We start from the raw sequence: 17,849 nt of genomic DNA on the forward strand, positions 1-17,849 counted from the left end.
GTAACTGGGAAGATAGTCAAAGTGCACCCCAAAGAGAGAAAACAAAATGATCAAGAAAACAGAGAGAACCTAAGGAAAAAGAATGAATCCATTGAAGCTTAGGGAGACTGTGAGGGAAGGAGGCTCAGGGTCAGACATGGGTGTGGTGGGGTGAGGTGAAAGTAAAAGCTGGGCCAGCAGACTGGGACTAGCTTGCAGCAAACTTTACATATTACAATAGGGCTTTGTTATGGAGGAAGCTAGGAGTCATCCAAAGGTTTTGATGAGAGATGACATAATGGGCTTCCCTTTCTGGCCTATTTCCTTTTAATAGTATTAAACAGCAGACATTCTTCAAGAGGCCAAAGACCAATAGAAGTCACCAAAAGAGAGGGCTTAGAGCAGTGATGGCGAACCTTTTGGGCTTGGCGTGTCAGCATTTTGAAAAACCATAACTTAACTCTGGTGCCATATCACATATAGAAATTTTTTTGATATTTGCAGCCATAGCAAAACAAAGATTTATATTTTTTATATTTATTTTATATATTTAAATGCCATTTAACAAAGAAAAATCAACCAAAAAAATGAGTTTGCGTGTCATAGGTTCGCCATCACTGGCTTAGAGGCATTTTCAATTTCCATGTGGAAACATTTTGTAGTTTAGTGATGACAAATCCTCATGGGAAAATTTTTTTGAAAATCTCAAAGTGAGGAATGAGCACTGTTCTGTTCTCTTCCATATAGGTTGGCAATGGCCAAGGTCACCAGGAGGAGAAGGCTCAAGTGATGTGTAAAGACACAGCCTCTTTCTCTGTGGGTGGGACTTAGCCTGGCTGCCTAGCAACAGGTCAGCCTCCCTGTAACAATGGCTGAGCAGGTGAGTGGCCGGGGGAGGCAAGAGCTTCCTCTGCTTGGACTTGGGTGTCTGGAAAGCTGGTCTTCTCTCCAGGAGAGAGAGAGGGAGGGAGGGAGGGAGGGAGGGAGGTAGGGAGGTAGGGAGGCGACCTGGGTGACAGACCCCCAACCCCTCATCTCACCTGCCATTTTCACCTACAGTGTTCTGAGGTCTGATAGCGGGTAAGTCAGCAGAATTTCTCCTGTCATTTAGATGGTGTCTAATCCTCTGAGTGTTACCAGAAAGGGGACCTGGCCCTGAGTGGGTCTGCCTAGGGCCTGCCGGTAGTATGTGGGTTCTTGACTTTGTGCAGGAAAAATTTTACAACATGAGTCCAGGTGACTTTGAGGGTGTGTTGATTAAAGCTGGGGACAGTGAAATAAAGAAGGGCTTAGCACAGAAGAAGCTTTGGTTCACTGGAAAATCAGAGAAAAGGGGCCATGGAGACAGGTTCAGGGTGTTGGCCCAGGACCAGCTGCTGCTTCCCATTGCTCCCCTAGTTGCAAGTCTCATGGGGTCCCTTGGAGTTTAGGAGATGCATCCCTTGGGGGGAAGAAGAGGGAGAAGACAAGCACAGGTGTGCTCCCTGGAGGGACAGCACAAGCTGGGTCTTTTGTTTTGAGGGTTTTTAAAGGCTGGGAGTTTAGGAGAGGTTTTAGGGCAGATCTCAATAGAATGTTCACCAACTTTTCCAGGTGTGAGCTTTCGGGGTTGTGGTTTCCACTGACTGGTCAGCATCAAGGCAGGTGGTCATTAGTCATTACAGCATATCCTGGTGTCGTCCACCTGGTTTTGTTGCTTTTCTGGGCTTGCAGCTGAAATACAGCTAAAGCCTAGATGTTACCTCTAGGGAGGGGACCTTCTGAATCTGGCTGTAAATTGCTTGGTTAGTTTGTGTAGCTGTCTGTCTGTTTCCCTCTTCCACTTGCCAAGGAATTTTCTTACCTTCTTACTATCCTGACTCATGAGGAACCCTAAGTCTTGGAAATAGGCTTTATTTTAGTCCAGAAAATATGTTTAATTCTTTGGCACTCGCTGAAAATATGGTGTATGGAGACCAAAAAAGAGTAGAATGGTGCTTTGAGCCCATGAAGCCAAAGTCATAGCAAGATTTCATTTATTGCCAACGATTTGAGAATTTTGGAGGCTCACTGGGTAAGACATTTCCTCCCTCATTTTCATAGAATGGAACACTTTCTGGCTTATGGAAAGTTTATAAATTTTTTCATTGTTTAAAGTGGCAACTTTGAATTGATATTTTAAACAAACATTATCTGGAACTTAGCTTTGAGATATGAGATGTATATGGTAACACCCCATTTATCTGTGATTATCAGGGACCAAGACATTTCAGAGAAATAAAATATTCAAGTATTTAGGTTGAGTTCCTTGGGAACACTTGCTTGTGTTAAATATTTTTGATGGAAAAATTTCCCAAATGTCTTGTGTAGTCACTGTTTACTGAAACAAGAGTGTAGTATCAGATCCCATTTGACTTGCTGACTTAAGAGCGTCATATGAAAGCCACTTTCAGGATCATTCTGAACTCTGCATTGCTCCCCAGGGCTACCAGAGCATGTCTGTCTGACACGCCTCAGTGGGCCCAGTGATTGTGATCCAATACTGCTCCTGTTAGCCATTAGTGCCCCTGCACTGTTGCATGGGCAAGAGCCTGAGGATGTTTTATGGACTGTAAAGCGTGGTACCCATGCCTGGTGTAGGCGTTAGTGGTCTCCACCCAGGGAGAGCTGGGTTTGCGTAGGTTGCTTTCATACTCTTGCTTGCAATATGAAGTCAGAAGATCAGGATTCAATTCCAGTCTTCTTTTTCTTGCTATACAGCCCAGGACAAATTATCATCTCCTTTATGCCTTGGCTCCCCCACTAACCAAAATGGTAGTAATAATACCCTGCCCTAGGTGGAGGATTAAACCGTGTGTCCTAAGCTCTAACGTGCTGTGAAAAAAAAAGTTCTCTCATTTAACTAACACACATCTGTTAGGCGGATATTTAATCAATTTGGAAAACCCAGGCTCCTCCTCCATAAAAACTGGACAAAACAATAGATAGAGGAAATGCACAGGTGTCCAGTGAGCAGAGGAGCAGAGTCAATTAATGTAAACCATGGGAGGGGGGGCGTTTAAAGGTTCAGTTGAAGGAACAGAGGATGCTAGAAATAAACATTTCATCTCGAAGCTATAGGAAAACGAGTAAACAGTAAATTAAATGGCCTGGAGCAGTGGTTTTCAACCTTCTGACCCTTTAAATACAGTTCCTCATGTTGTGACCCAACCATAAAATTATTTTCGTTGCTACTTCATAACTATAATGTTGCTACTGTTATGAATTGTAATGTAAATATCTGATATGCAGGATGGTCTTAGGCGACCCCTGTGAAAGGGTCGTTCGACCGTCAAAGGGGTAACGACCCACAGGTTGAGAACCGCTGGCCTAGAGGATTCATGAAGCTGAATCATAAAAAAATAAACACATAAAATCCTGGCTGCCTAGCAACAGGGCAGCCTCACCTGCCATTATGGAGTCCTTTTGGGCTCCATAAAAATAAGCAATTTGGAGTCTGTTTCTTTAATAACAGGCTCTTTCCTGTTTTAGACAAAGAGTGCACCAAGGAAATGATGCAAGTGTGTTTCTGTGTTGGGAGCTGATATAGGGTTAAGCTTCGGAATGACCTGTTGGCAAAGTCACAAAGTCCCAGCTTAGAGGGCACAGTCCTCTTAGCATAATTAGGCTTGACCTTATAACACTCCCTAGATCTTATCTGGGAAGCTAATGGGCTGAGGGAAGTGCAGGAAGTGTAACTATGGTCAAAACAAGTGAAACTCACAAGAACAGTTAAACTATGGTAACCACTACCTTGTTTACCTCTGACTATAAAATGGTTGGTGCAGCCTGAGCACCGGTGGAAGTCCTTCCTCTTGAGTTGGACTTACCTGCCTGGCCCCCCAATATTCCCAAATTGTCTCTTGTCTTTTCTCTTTCATTTGTGTGCAGCTCCTCTTCCAGATCCTGAACCCTGAACCACGTGGGATGTGGAGGGAAACATTTACAACATCTGGCGCCAGACAGGAAATCTGGAAGTGAAGGCTTCGCTTAGAGCAAAAAAAAGAAGTTTCACCATAAAGGTGGGGAAGGATTCACCATAAAGGTGGGAGGTATTTCACCGCATGCAAAGCCCAGATCAGCTGCAGAAGTTGCGATCTGTAAGTAGGGTGGGAACGTCTTTCTAACCAGGCTTATGGGGCAGAATTCGGCTTAAAAAGTAAGAAATTTTATTATAGATTTTTGATTTGCATGCTTAAGAATTTAAAGTTTCAGGAGGTAATCTCTTATAATTTTTGCTTGATGTTATAGAACATAACCCTTGGTTTCTTGAAGAAGGTACATTAGATCTTGAATATTTGGCAAAGAGTTACTCAGAACTTGCTCAGCAGCAGGAAAAAACTTGCCTCCAAAAACTGTTTTCCCTTGTGGGACACGGTATTTCATTTGCTAGAGCCTTTAAGAGAGGCCAAGGAGGATAAATCTCCTCCCCTTGCACCCTCCACTCCTTAAGAGGAGCATAAAGAAAAGAAAAAATGGGAGAAATGGCCTTCATGGCCCCCTCCATGTCCTAATCCTGAAATGTTTAATTCTCCATTAATAGAATCACCTGTGCAAAAAGTCCAAATTATAAAGAAATTGGAATATTAAAAGGTACTCTTTTAAATCAGGCTGAAAAAAGAGTGCCATGGTCATCTTAATGTGGTTTCTTGTCCAAATTAAAATCTTAATTTGGCCCTGACTGGTTTGGCTCAGTGGATAGAGCGTCAGCCTGTGGATTGAGGGGTCCCGGGTTCGATTCCAGTCAAGGGCATGTACCTTGGTTGCGGCCACATCCCCGGTGGGGAGTGTGCAGGAGGCAGCTGATCGATGTTTCTCTCTCATCGATGTTTCTAGCTCTCTATTCCTCTCCCTTCCTCTCTGTAAAAAATCAATAAAATATATTAAAAATAAAATAAATAAATAAATAAATAAATAAATAAAATCTTAATTTGTATTTGGAATCTAAAATCTGTAATAAGAAATGAAACCCCACTGCCGAATCCACCTCTGGTGCGGAGAGATTCAAAGGTGGCAGGAGAGGGCAGAACTATAAACTCTCCCGCAATGAGATTACTTAATGTTTTATTTAAAAATTACTGGAGAACATCTTATGATAACCAAATTTTGGCTAAGATAACCTTGGGTGCTAGCTATTACTTTGGAAAGTGAAATAGGAAAAAATTTAAAATGTCTTTTTCTATTAAGCATGCCTTTGGGAAAAAATACGCCATCTGAGTCATTTGCTGAAACTTCCCCCAAAGCAGGATATGGGGGAAGCGAAGAAGGGAGCGCATGGCAATCCAATATGGATGCCCCCTCCCCAACTATTCTAATTTAAAGTCTCCTTCTCATAATTGAAAAGTTTTACAAAATTTAAAAATGTGTCTGGGATTTCTGTGCACGTGTAAAGAGAAAAGCTGGCTTAAAACTAATGCGCGCAACTGTCCTGTTTTTGGACATTTAGAGTTTTGAGCTGTAATCCCTTTGCAAATGTACAAAATAAAACCCAAGACTGGTTATTTCCTAAGAAAAATGACGAATTTGACCCAGGGAAGAAATGCAGGCTGGTTCTAGCAACAAGATTGGTATTTTTCCATAATAAAGTGATTTTTGAAATGTTAATGAAGCCTGTTCCACAGTTAATCTTAAAGCCTAAAAGAAATTCAGTAAAATTGTCTGTTACAGGAAATTTGCCAAAGTAAATGCCTTAAAATAATAAATGGATTTGAACCTCAAGAATTATTGAAATATATTAATTATGAAGGTCCAGTAGCCCAGGGAGAAACTAGCTTAGCTCTTTGACATTTAAATGGACCAGGATAGACCAAACTTGTTTCGCCAGCAGAAAAACAGTTTTCCCACGGCTGTGATCTCGTGGCCAATTTTGAAATTTCTCGCCGGCAAGCAACCTGCAGGAAACAATGTAGCTACAAGTTTGCTTCTTAACTTTCCCCAGAAAAAATTATGGTCGTTTTAAAGTCAAGGGCTGGGCCAGGCCTGTTTGCCAGCCTCAAGCGTGGTTTTCCAGAGCCGCTGGGAACTTGGGACCTTGGAGTTTACTGAATCAAATGATAAAAACTTATATCTAGGTATTTTGAAGTGAAATAATGCTGAAATATTGATCTGAGTGTGCCTCGTACGAAATCTAGAGGACAGAATTGAATATTCTCTTTAAATCTTATATACACATATATATTTGATGGTCTTTCAAGTTGGATTTTAAAACTATAACCAAGGAATGACTTTGGGACATTTCACGGGCCCTGAAATGTTCTCAAAAGTTTATTCTCTCTTTTTAAAGGATTTTTTAAACCAAATTTAATGACTTTGACTTGAAATACATGACCTTGCGGCACTATCAGTCAACATCCAAGAAGTAACCCTGTAGGTTGCTTGGTGTAAAAGAAAAAGATTTTTCTTTTTTAAATTGAAATTCTCCAAGTGTAACCCAGCTGTGAGAGGATGAGGGTACTGATTAGAAATTACTCTGCAAGAAAATAATAGAAAGAGGTTTTTCCTTCAAACATCTGGAGGACTGTAATTAAATGTACTAGGTTTAATATAGAAAGGTAAATAATTTGGGTTTTTGCCTTCCTGAATATAGCTAGTGTAAAGTTACTGAAAGACTAATTGAAGAAATTTAATTAATGTCATTTCCAGTTTAAAATTGAATTGCCATGGCCTAGAGCAAAGAATATCCTTGCATGATATTATTCTACAATGTCATTAATAATTTTTGATATTTTACAACAGCATATTGTACATTTATCCCAAACAAACTTACAAACTAATTCTTTGAATGTTTGGCAGCAATTTAATAAGGACATGAAAGGGTTTAATCCCTCCCACTGTGTGGAAGGTCCCCTGGGAAGGCACTTGAGCATTCTGTATTGACCTCTCTTGCCCTTTTTGCCAAGAGGGTCCCTCTTCTTACAATCCAATTGCCCACAGCTGTTGCCTGAGCTCTCTGTTCATGCTGAGGTTGAAGCCTCATGGTGGCTGGTACCATGGATCTGTCTCTTGCCCAATGGCATGGGCTGGGCCCTCCCTGGAGAAGAAACCTGGATTCCCCAAGATATGTGATCAATGACGGGGCCCCGCCAGCAGGCGAGGGGATCCCAAGGCAGTTGCTGGGCGTGGAGGCCACAGGGGCATAGGCTACCAAGGAGACAGAACTGAACCTCACATCACCCTGCTTGGCCCCGGAGGATGGCTGGTTAGCCAGAGACGGGTAAGATTCCTCAGGGAAGGAACAACCTAAGACAGGCACAGTCGCAGAGGGGCCATCAGGAGAGAACTTGGGGGTCAACAGTGGTGGGGCACAGATCCTCACCACCTCCAACTATGCAGGGGCTTATCAGGAATGCTCCAGCCATGAAGACAAGAGGAAAAACAATCCAGAGATGGAAGATGCTGATGACGCTTTGCCATACTAGCAGTCAGCAACTGTGCCTGCATTGCCACCTTCTGAGGGAGGTCTCCTGCCCCCATGGCTGCTTCCTGCTTCCCATGCCCAGCTCAGATTGGGACCCAGACAACAGAGACTTGGCTGACAGCAGCTACCCTATATCTAAATCCAGCCTAACACCAGGAATGCTTAGGACCTTCTCAAGCAAAATAATCATTTCCATTAATATTTACAGTGTAAACTAAGATTGTTGTTAGAGTATTAAATTTGACAGTAATGAGTTTAATTGAAATAAGTAGTATTAACCAAAATTTTCATTTCATGGTAAAATTGCTTAACATGCAATGAACCTAAAGCAGTCATATTTTTGTGCAAAAAAATTATAAATTTAAAGTTATCTAGACTACATTATAAAAATTTTCCAAAAGCTTCCTAATAATTAAATAAAAAAAGGGGGGATAGTGGAAAAATACCATGTAAGGAAAAATATCCTGTAACTAATTTACATCTAGAAAAAAGATTTTTCATTTGTAATGCTAACAGCAAGACACCCATGAAAAACATACATGGTGTCAAAATAAGCCAAAGGAAATCATTTGGGCAAATATAAAAAGGATCCCAAGTAAAATTTCCTTTATTAACTTTTGGTCGAGAATATGTTTGTATATTTTCAGAAAACAACTCCAAAACCATGTGGATTCCTGCAACAGAGAGGAATTATCAGGAATGCTCCAGCCATGAAGACAAGAGGAAAAACAATCCAGAGATGGAAGATGCTGACGACGCTTTGCCATACTAGCAGTCAGCAACTGTGCGTTGCTGCAGGTTGCCCAGGATCAAACCAGAGAGGGTCGGACCTGCATTGCCACCATTTGTCCACCATCCAGAACTGAAATATCATTGCTGACATGTACACATAAGGAACTGTCAGACATTGAAACTTGGACTCAGAACTGTTGGACATTGAAATTGGGACTTAAACATTTTTTGTTCTTGATGCTTAAGTTTTACTTTCATTATGGTAGCTTTTTGTTCTTGATGCTTGGGTTTAACTTTCATTATAGTAGCTTAATAATAAAAGAAGGGTGAGATGTGGGGAGCTGATATAGGGTTAAGCTTCAGAATGACCTGTTGGCAAAGTCACAAACAAGTCCCAGCTTAGAGGGCACAGTCCTCTTAGCATAATTAGGCTTGACCTTATAACACTCCCTAGATCTTATCTGGGAAGCTAATGGGCTGAGGGAAGTGCAGGAAGTGTAACTATGGTCAAAACAAGTGAAACTCACAAGAACAGTGTAACTATGGTAGCCACTACCTTGTTTACCTCTGACTATAAAATGGTTGGTGCAGCCTGAGCACCGGTGGAAGTCCTTCCTCTTGAGTTGGACTTACCTGCCTGGCCCCCCAATATTCCCAAATTGTCTCTTGTCTTTTCTCTTTCATTTGTGTGCGGCTCCTCTTCCAGATCCTGAACCCTGAACCACGTGGGATGTGGAGGGAAACATTTACAACATTTCTGCCCACTATTCTCATATTTTCTCATCAATGCTAACATACTTACATCACAGGATGCCAGAATTAAATGAGATGCCATGTGTTACTGAGCTGACACACAAGAAAAACTATATATGTATAATTAAATGGGAATCTGAAGAACACTTTTATTCTCCCTCCTTCTTCCTTCTCATTTTCCCATCTGCCTCTGTTTTCTTGGTCTTTATTGAGAACTGACTGTGTGCCCTGGGCAGGTGCTGAGATGGTCTTGTTCTCCAGAGATTTTGCTCATTCATTTACTTGACCAATATTTCTTTCTTTCTTTCTTTCTTTCTTTCTTTCTTTCTTTCTTTCTTTCTTTCTTTCTTTCTTTCTTTCTTTCTTTCTTTCTTCACAACATACATGCCCTTCCGCATCATAAATCCTTGCAGGTTGTAGAGTAGGTAGGAACAGTCACAACAGCAGCAGAGATTGTTCACCCAACTGTGGGGACAAGGAAGGGTTGTCCTTGCATCAAGAACAAAAAGCTACCATAATGAAAGTAAAACTTAAGCATCAAGAACAAAAAATGTTTAAGTCCCAGTTTCAATGTCCAACAGTTCTGAGTCCAAGTTTCAATATCTGACAGTTCCTTATGTGTACATGTCAGTATACATGATGAGAATAGATAAGAGAGATTTTGTGCAGTTCTCTCGCCTGTGTGCTCATAAGCAGAGTCTGGGAGGCCCCCACCAGGGCCTGGACACCTGTCCAATCACTCCCAGCTTGCTCACTGCCCAGGTGACTTACTAGGGAAACAAGAGAATTGAATAAGACTGACACCTATGGCTACACTTTTTTTCTTAAATTTTGTGAATATTCTGTGGCTAGTAACCAGAGTCTCAACTCTTTGTGTCTATACTCTTTTGTTTCAGGGTCCTTCGCTTTGAATGAGCTGAAGAAAGAAACATTAGCTTCTGCATGTCAGTAAGTCAACCTCTCCTGCATGAGCCACAGCAGCAACTTTATTGAGCTCCAACTATGTACTAGGCTCTTCTCAAGGTCAGTGTTAAGGATGACAATATTCCTGTTTACATTTGAGGAATAATGAATCAGAGGAATAAATCTGTGGTATAATTTCCAGTTCTTTGAAATGCTGTGAAGAAAGACGAAGGAGGGTAATGCTTTAGAGAACAGCAGGTGAGGGTCTGAGCTATTTTATGAGAAAAGATCAGGGAAGTCTTTCTGGAGCAGATAGTATTTGAGCAGATGGTATTACTCCCTACCTGAATGAGGTAGGGAGTAAACCCACAGGAGGATCTGGGCAAAGTATGTGGCAGAAGCAAAAGAAATAGCACATGCAGAGGTCCTGTGGCAGAATAACTTGTCATGACCTTAGGAAAACAAAAGCCAGTGTGGCTTCAGCAGAGTGAGTGGGGAGAGGGCTGTTAGAAAAGGGTCTAGAGCAGTGGTTCTCAACCTGTGGGTCGCCAACCTGTGGGTTGCGACCCCTTTGGGGGTCAAACAACCCTTTCACAGGGGTCGCCTAAGACCATTGGAAAACACATATATAATTATATATTGTTTTTGTGATTAATCACTATGCTTTAATTATGTTCAATTTGTAACAATGAAAACACATCCTGCATATCAGATATTTACATTACGATTCATAACAGTAGCAAAATTACAGTTATGAAGTAGCAACGAAAATAATTTTATGGTTGGGGGTCACCACAACATGAGGAACTGTATTAAAGGGTCGTGGCATTAGGAAGGTTGAGAACCACTGGTCTAGAGGCATGCACAGGTGCCAGATCACATTGGGCCTTGTGGAGCCTGCTAAGGCTTGTTCAGATTGTATTCTAGGGGTGATGGGAAGCTATTGGAGGGTTTTGAGTCATGATTGCATTTATGTTTCTTTAAAAAGAATCACTCTGGCTACTGGAGAATATAAAAGGGTAAGAGTAGAAGCAGAGATGGCAATTAGGGTGCTAATAAAGGGATGGTGAGGTTAAAGCTCTGGAGCCAGACTGCCCAGGCTTGAAGCATAATTCTGCCATTGATGAGCAAAATGAGCATGGGCAAGTTAAACTCCTCTATGCCTCAGTTTCCTTATCTGTAAAATGGAAATGATGATAGCAAGGGCTACCACCTTGTGCAGAGCTAGGTGTAATCACCCCCTGATCCCAGTGAACACAGTGTGAATGGTACCCCTCGGAGATGTGTAAGGCAGTGGTCTTGATCATGATTCCTACCTCATTGGCCCACATCATTGAACACATGGAAAGTGCTTAGAACACTATCTGGCACCCAAGAAGAGCTTAACTAATATTAGCTACTCTTTTAGTTGAGATGAGAGATGATGGCAGCTTTGATTAAAGTGGGATGTGTGACAAGTATTAAAGTTTGAAATAAAAATTGAAGAGCCTGCACTGGCTCTCCAGGGCACAACCAGTATTGATGATGAAACTCACTAGCACATCTCTGCAGGACCTCCAGGTGGGTTTTCTTAGTCTGATTCATTTGGGAGCTGAGTTTTTCAGCACCTTCCCCACCAGTGTGTTTCCCCCCTAAAGTGATGGTTGTATGTTGTATATATTTCATAGGATTGAGAGGATGAAACAAGATACTGCATGCAAATTCGCTAGCTTAGCCCTAGCACATTTAAGTGGTAATAAGTGTTAGCTAACGTAATGATCATGATCATCACCCGAGCAACTTGATGCTCCTGCAGAATGGATGCGTACACCGATGGCTCCGTGGGAGAGAGGACTCCGCAGGTTTTCCCCTTTGTGAGGAGAGCTAAAGAGCGCAGTTGGCATTGGCAAGTACTGTCCCGAGGCCACTGTGTCCCTGACATCCTTTAGGTCCTTCCTGAGAGGCCTATCCTTGTGCCTTCAGATGCCCTGTATGGCACCCTAAGGGCTCAGGTAAGAACCAGCCCGACAAGGGAAAGAATCACCAGGACATACCTAAAGTCACATGATTCAAGAGGCATGATTCATCTTCATTTCATTAATTTCACCACTTATGGAAGTCAAGTCAATCTAAGATTAAGAAATTTGTGTTCTGTTCCTTTTTCTTTCCCACTTGGCTCTAATGAATCACCAGCAGGAATGTTGGAGGTGTTGGGGATGCCCGGCAGGCCCAAGAGTTGTAGATACCCCAGGATGGTGGCTGAGGCATGGAGTCCTGAGGAGCTCTGTTCCCCTCAGGCTGTAAGTCCCAGTCACATGGCTGTCTGGTTACTCATGCGCCTGAGGTAATCTCCCCATTATATTTGTTCTTGGATGTGTGCACAATATAATTCCTTCGTCAAAAGTTGTAAAGGTCGGGCTCCAGCCAGTAGCTCAATATAAAAAGAGGCACCATTTCATCATTCTCGGGCTTGGTGATGAATCCTGCCATGAGCCAGTCATTATAGAAATGACTCAGCCTTTCTCTCCCCTGTTGATAAGATTTTACTGTCTTCGTTGCTGACTCAAGGCTGGCCTGGAGCAATGCAGGGATCAGAGAAGCTGTACCTAAGTGTGTCACTATGTAACTGTTTGCTTGACTTACCTGGATGCTAAGCAAACAGGGTCCATTCCAGTCATTGCCTTCCTTCCACACAATGGGTGCCTGTTACCTTCAGCCTCAACTGCTAGGAAGCTGAGGCCTCAGTCCTATTGACCAAGGGCTCTCAAAGATGGTTCGTGGGCAGAACTCAAAATAAGGCATCTTAGCTCTCTTTGCATCCTAATATCAACAATACTCAGTGTCTTCTTGGGGGTCCCAGGACTCAAATCAAACCTCATTGTAAGGTTACTGGGGGACAATGTTTTGTTGTTGTTGTTGTTGAAATGATCACTCTGTGGGACCTCTGGGGATCTGGCAATTTAGAAGTGATCCAGAATTCATCCATTTATTCAGTAGACGCTATCAACACTGTGTCCCGTGGTGCTAGGCATTAAGGATGGAGAGAGGCCCAGTCCCCAACGTCAGGGACCTCAAGGTCTAGTGTGGGGCCTGATGAGAAAATAAACAATTGGAGAATAGTGTGAGTGGTATTATAACAGATTTTTGGGTACTACAGAGGCATTCAGTGAGTATCTGACCCGCACCGGTGGTCAAGAAAGAACTCCTAAAGGAAGGCATGCTTAAGTGACCTTGGAACGGCACACAGAAGCCATATAATCAGGGAAAGGCCAGGAGGGAGGCAGAGGGACATTCCCAGAGAGAGAGGGAACAGCACAAGATGCATATGAGACAAAGCCAGCTAGCTGTGACCACTGACATCCACTTTCCCCTTTTTCCTGGGCACACAGTTGGATTCTCATTCCCAGTCTTCCTTGCAGGTAAGTGTGGCCGTATGGAAGGCGTGCAGAGGTGATGGGTGGGTCTGGCCCAGAACCTTCTCACATGTGCATTCCGCTGTGCTTTCCCACTTCAGCCAATTGGGAGCAGGCAGGAGGCAGGTCATGAAGGGTCTTGTGTGTTGCTTGAAGAAACTCCAAAAGTTGAGGTGCAGGTAGTAAGCACAGGGAAGCAATCACAATTAGATTTCAGAATTAAGGTGGCACAATATTAGTGACAAGATTGAACTTTGCCTAAGTCTTGTGCTTTTGTAAAACAGCAATACCTAAGAAATCCCCTATCCCCTGTTTCTCCAAATCCCCCATTCTTTTGTGTTTCAAAGATAAATCTCAAAAGATCATCCACCCTCGGATATTTCACAATAAGCCCCATCTCTATTCCTTCTTCAAGGCTCTTACTCCCTGGTTTACCTGCCTGTTTCAGCTACAAGGCCCCTTCCTTTTCAATGAGACATGCTTCTTTAATGAACATTACCCTTATTACAATAACCTGAATAAAAACATAGCCTTAATTGTCTGGTATGTTTTGCTTTCACATAAACACAATAGTGCTTCACTAGGAGCCAGAACTTTCTGAGTGAAAGTAGCTTCTACTTGACAGTAGACCATCATCTGCTTTTTCTGTAACAACTTTCAATATATATTAATTTATTTGTCATCAATCATTCATGAGAATATAAATTCCTTGAGGAGGGAGCTTATCTTCTTGACCACTTTCTCCCCAAAGGCCTATAACAGAACCTGGCACACAGTAGGCACTTAATTAGGACAAATTATGGCATGGCAACCCCGCCCCAACCATCTGAGCGTTCTGACATCCTTCCTTGGCGGCTCCTGCCCTTCTCCCTCTCCCTGGTCTCCCTCCCTTTCCCCCTGTAGGTGTCTCTGTTTCATCTGCTCTAGTCTCCCTCTGCCAACCTGCCTGCCTCTCTACTCTTCTTCTTTTTGGATCTTTTTTCCTAAGCCCCCCTTCCTTTTGCTTCTCCCTCTCTCCTCCTTGAGCCTGGAAGGTCCCTCTTATCCCTTCTGCCCCAATTAGGTTGCTTATTGAGAAGGGTGCAGGGCTAGGTGAGAGGACCCCAGCTGCAGAAGGAGGAGTGAGCCAACCACGCCAGTGTCTGTGCCTGCTGGCTCGGTACAATTCTGGCCACTTTGGACATGCATTTGGCCAAGGGCTCCTTGAAAGTTAAAGATTCACTCGGAATTGGCCAAGTCGGTGTTTTAGAAACAATAAACATGTGGTTACTAAACCCTGCTCTAAGCAGGGTGCTAAGATCTGAGAAGAAGAAGAATCCAGATAAGGCCCCTGCTTTCCAGGTTCTCCCTGTCTAGTTAGCCTAGAACATGGTAGGAGGGACAAAGTCAGGCAGAATGCAGGCTACAGGTGATAGAAACCAGAGAGTTCTGGAAGGGATCAGCTTGTTACCTTTGAGGCATGTGGTCTGTATGTGAATGATGGCAGTCAGCCAAAGGGAGAGATCAGGAATTCAATTGCAGAGGTGGACAGCGCCCTGTCTGTGACTGCCAGTCTTCTTGGCCCACTTGGGCCTAAGCTTAGCTGAGGAGGCCCCTCACCAAGACGGAGGGAAGGAGCTCAAATCCATGCCTGTGGATTTCCTCTGAGTTAGAATAAATCAGGGGGACACTGGGGTGTGGCTGCATGAAAATGTAGTGCCCTGCAGCTAGCTGACCTACTCTAAGCTTCTGAATGGGAAACCAGTGTCTCAGCAGAGTCTGGCACCAGCACTCCCTCTAGTTTCTTAATAAATAAATGTGGGCTGAATTGATTTTGATACTGGGAAACTGTCAGGACATTGTGACTAAGGAAATTTGCAGTTTGATGCCACTTCCTCTGCAGGCTTGGGAAATTGCACAGGTTAGCATCTGATGCTCTGGAGGCCCAATGTGAGGTGGAAGCCAGCTTGAGGCAAAGAGGAAAAACAGATGGTTAATTTTTGCTGGTACGGAAACTCCAGGCAGGTGGTGATCCAATCAGCATGAAAACTGTTTATACTGAATGCACCATGAAATTCCTTTTGTGACTGCTTTTATAAATAGGACTAGAGGCCCAGGCACTGCTTGCCTGCTTGATCAACCCTAACTGCTCGCCTGCCTGCCTGATTGCCCCTAACTGCCTCTGCCTCGACCCCCCACTGTCATGGCTTTGTCGGGAAGGATGTCTGGAAGGTCGTTCAGCTGTCCAGTCTAATTAGCATATTATGCTTTTATTATTATAGATGGGCCAGACTCCTCCCAAGAGGTGCTTGGAAGAATCATGTGGACTCCTAAGGTAGGTCCTTGTAGCTCTGTAACTGTGGGGAGGCAGAGAAGGGAGAGGAACTTTTCCTGAGTACTGGCTTTTATAACTGTGGTTTGGGGAAGAGAAAAAAGAGAGTTGTAGGAATAAGTAAAGTGAGTAAATGTCTCCCCAAGAGGAGGATCCTTGGAGCAAAAGGAATTTGAGGGCAGTAGGAAGGGGTTAACAGAGAGGGGTGCGTGGGTGTTTTGGGAGCACCTCTGGAATTCGTTCCTTCAGGAAGAAAGATCCCTTTTACAGTCTTGATGCCTCTTTCCCCTCTTCTCAATAATTTGGCAGAAAATACCGACCCGAAACTATCCCTGCGAAGGTGTTTATTTAGTCATTCCTTCCTTATCAATGACGGAATCCCTACTCACATTTCACTAAGCTGCTGACTCATAGGTTGCTTTAAAGCTGTGGTTTTTGCACCTTGGGGAGGTAGTTTGATAACATCAAAGTTGTTTGAGTTGGTGTGTTAAGAGGGCGATAACCAAAGTTCACCACCAGCCCAGGTTGACAGATATTTAGGGCAAAGTCCCCAATTCTATTTCCAGATCTCCCTCCCCCATCAGGTAGGATATTTAGAAAAAGTCTAAATAGCGATGCAAAAAAAAAAAAAAAAAAAAAAAGATGAACTTGACTTACTCTATCTCTATAAAAACTAGTATCTTCCAGCTTTCACATTTCAATATTAAGATGCCTTAAATTATTGAAATTTCAATAGCAATAAAGCAACATGAGTACTGGAGGAAGGGGAGAGGGAATATTATTAACTCTCTGTGCTGAGCCAGGCACCATGGGCACTTTGCACACATTTTCACTCTCACAAGAATGGGATATTAAGAAGTGTGACTACCCTCACCTCACAGTTGAAGAAAGTGTGTGAGTGCCATGTGCAAGTTCACATGGTTGATAAAAGATGTAGCCAAGACTAGAATCCACATCAGCATGACTTCAAAGCCAAGGTCCTTCCCACCACACCAGACTCTCCACAATACCCAGAATGCCTTCCTCTGCCACTGGAGTTTCCCTTGACCATCCAGCCACACAATGACTGTTGCTTTGGTTGTAGTGTCAATGCAATCTATCAATGTATTTTATGTGGATAAGCAGAATTATCTGTTTAATAATAAAACATCTTTTAGCTATAATTGCTTTATGATTTATAAACTTCTTGAATCCATATAATTCTTATCCCAACCCTGTAGGGTTGGTATCATTGTTAGGAATTATAGTGAACAATTGCTGCTTTGGCCACCTCAGCATTCATTTCTTTTTTCTGGGACGAACACCATGGCTTCTTTAGGGGATCATTCTTCTTCCCCTTCAGTCCATATGGTTTGTCTGGGGCTGACCCCGCCACTAGCTCTAGGGCTTTAGCCAAGCCTGGCCAATAAGAGCATCTCATTGCTGTGATTGGTTTAGGGGTGGACATATGACCAAGCTGAGCCCATCAGAGCAAATGGGAGTCAGCTCCTGAAATTTTGCTGTAACCATGGGAAACTGGTTCTTTTCTTTCTTTCTGGTGGTGTTGCAGAGCTGCGGGAAGAACTGGAGGTTATCTTTGCCTAACTTGGGGAGAGCCAGTCTGAGAATGAATCTGACGCAGAGGAAAGTAGAGCTGAAGAAGACGGAGGGAACAGGGCCCTGATGACGGTGTCTAGACACCTAGGTTCAATGGTGCTCAGAGTCCAGGGGAGCATGGACTTTTCAGTTTATTATGCTAATAAATTTGCTTTTGCTTAATCGAATTTGAATTGGGTTTCTGTTGTGTATTATTCAAGTTATTGATCCCACCATCAAAGAAAATTTGATTGAGGTCATGTTCATCATTGTCAACCTTATTGACTACTTATTAATTGTGAATTCTGGGGACACAGGAAATATTTAGCCCCAGAAATGTTTCAGATTTTGTTATGGGGTGAAAGGGGTGGTGATGAAGGGAGTGTTAACAAGACAGTACAAGGCACTGTAGCCTAAAATCTGCACTTAAATCCACTCTCCCTCTTTCCTTCTTCCTTCTCCAGCTCTCTCTCCTTTAAAGGGTGCAAGGGAGTCAGAGAAACTGACAACTGGGGAAGTAGGAGGGAGAAGTGGTCTTTGGGGACATTGTTGGAAGGGAAACAGCACTTCCATGTGAGATACACATTAGGCAATATTAAATGTGACACTAGGTAACAGGTGAAATAAAAATGAGAAAAATGCAGTTTCAGGAACTGCACATGATGTGCAAAGTGAAGCTTTCAGGAGACTATGCAAGGAACGGGTGCAGGGGACTACATGGGCCATGGGAAGTGTCATTCAAGGGAAAACATAAAAGTTTGCTTTAGAA

General features: G+C 43.0%; 1 long non-coding RNA gene across 1 annotated transcript; it reads left to right on the forward strand.

Annotated features, from left to right (window-relative positions):
• The first annotated feature begins 3,930 nt into the window (after positions 1-3,930).
• Positions 3,931-17,214, forward strand: LOC118676693. The gene is made up of 5 exons (XR_004974192.1): positions 3,931-4,019; positions 9,796-9,922; positions 13,171-13,200; positions 15,456-15,508; positions 17,055-17,214. It is a non-coding gene; the product is annotated as an uncharacterized LOC118676693 (long non-coding RNA).
• The last annotated feature ends 635 nt before the right edge of the window (positions 17,215-17,849 follow it).

This window comes from Myotis myotis, unplaced genomic scaffold, assembly GCF_014108235.1.
Source record: "Myotis myotis isolate mMyoMyo1 unplaced genomic scaffold, mMyoMyo1.p scaffold_m19_p_2, whole genome shotgun sequence".
NCBI classification, from domain to species: Eukaryota; Metazoa; Chordata; class Mammalia; order Chiroptera; family Vespertilionidae; genus Myotis; species Myotis myotis.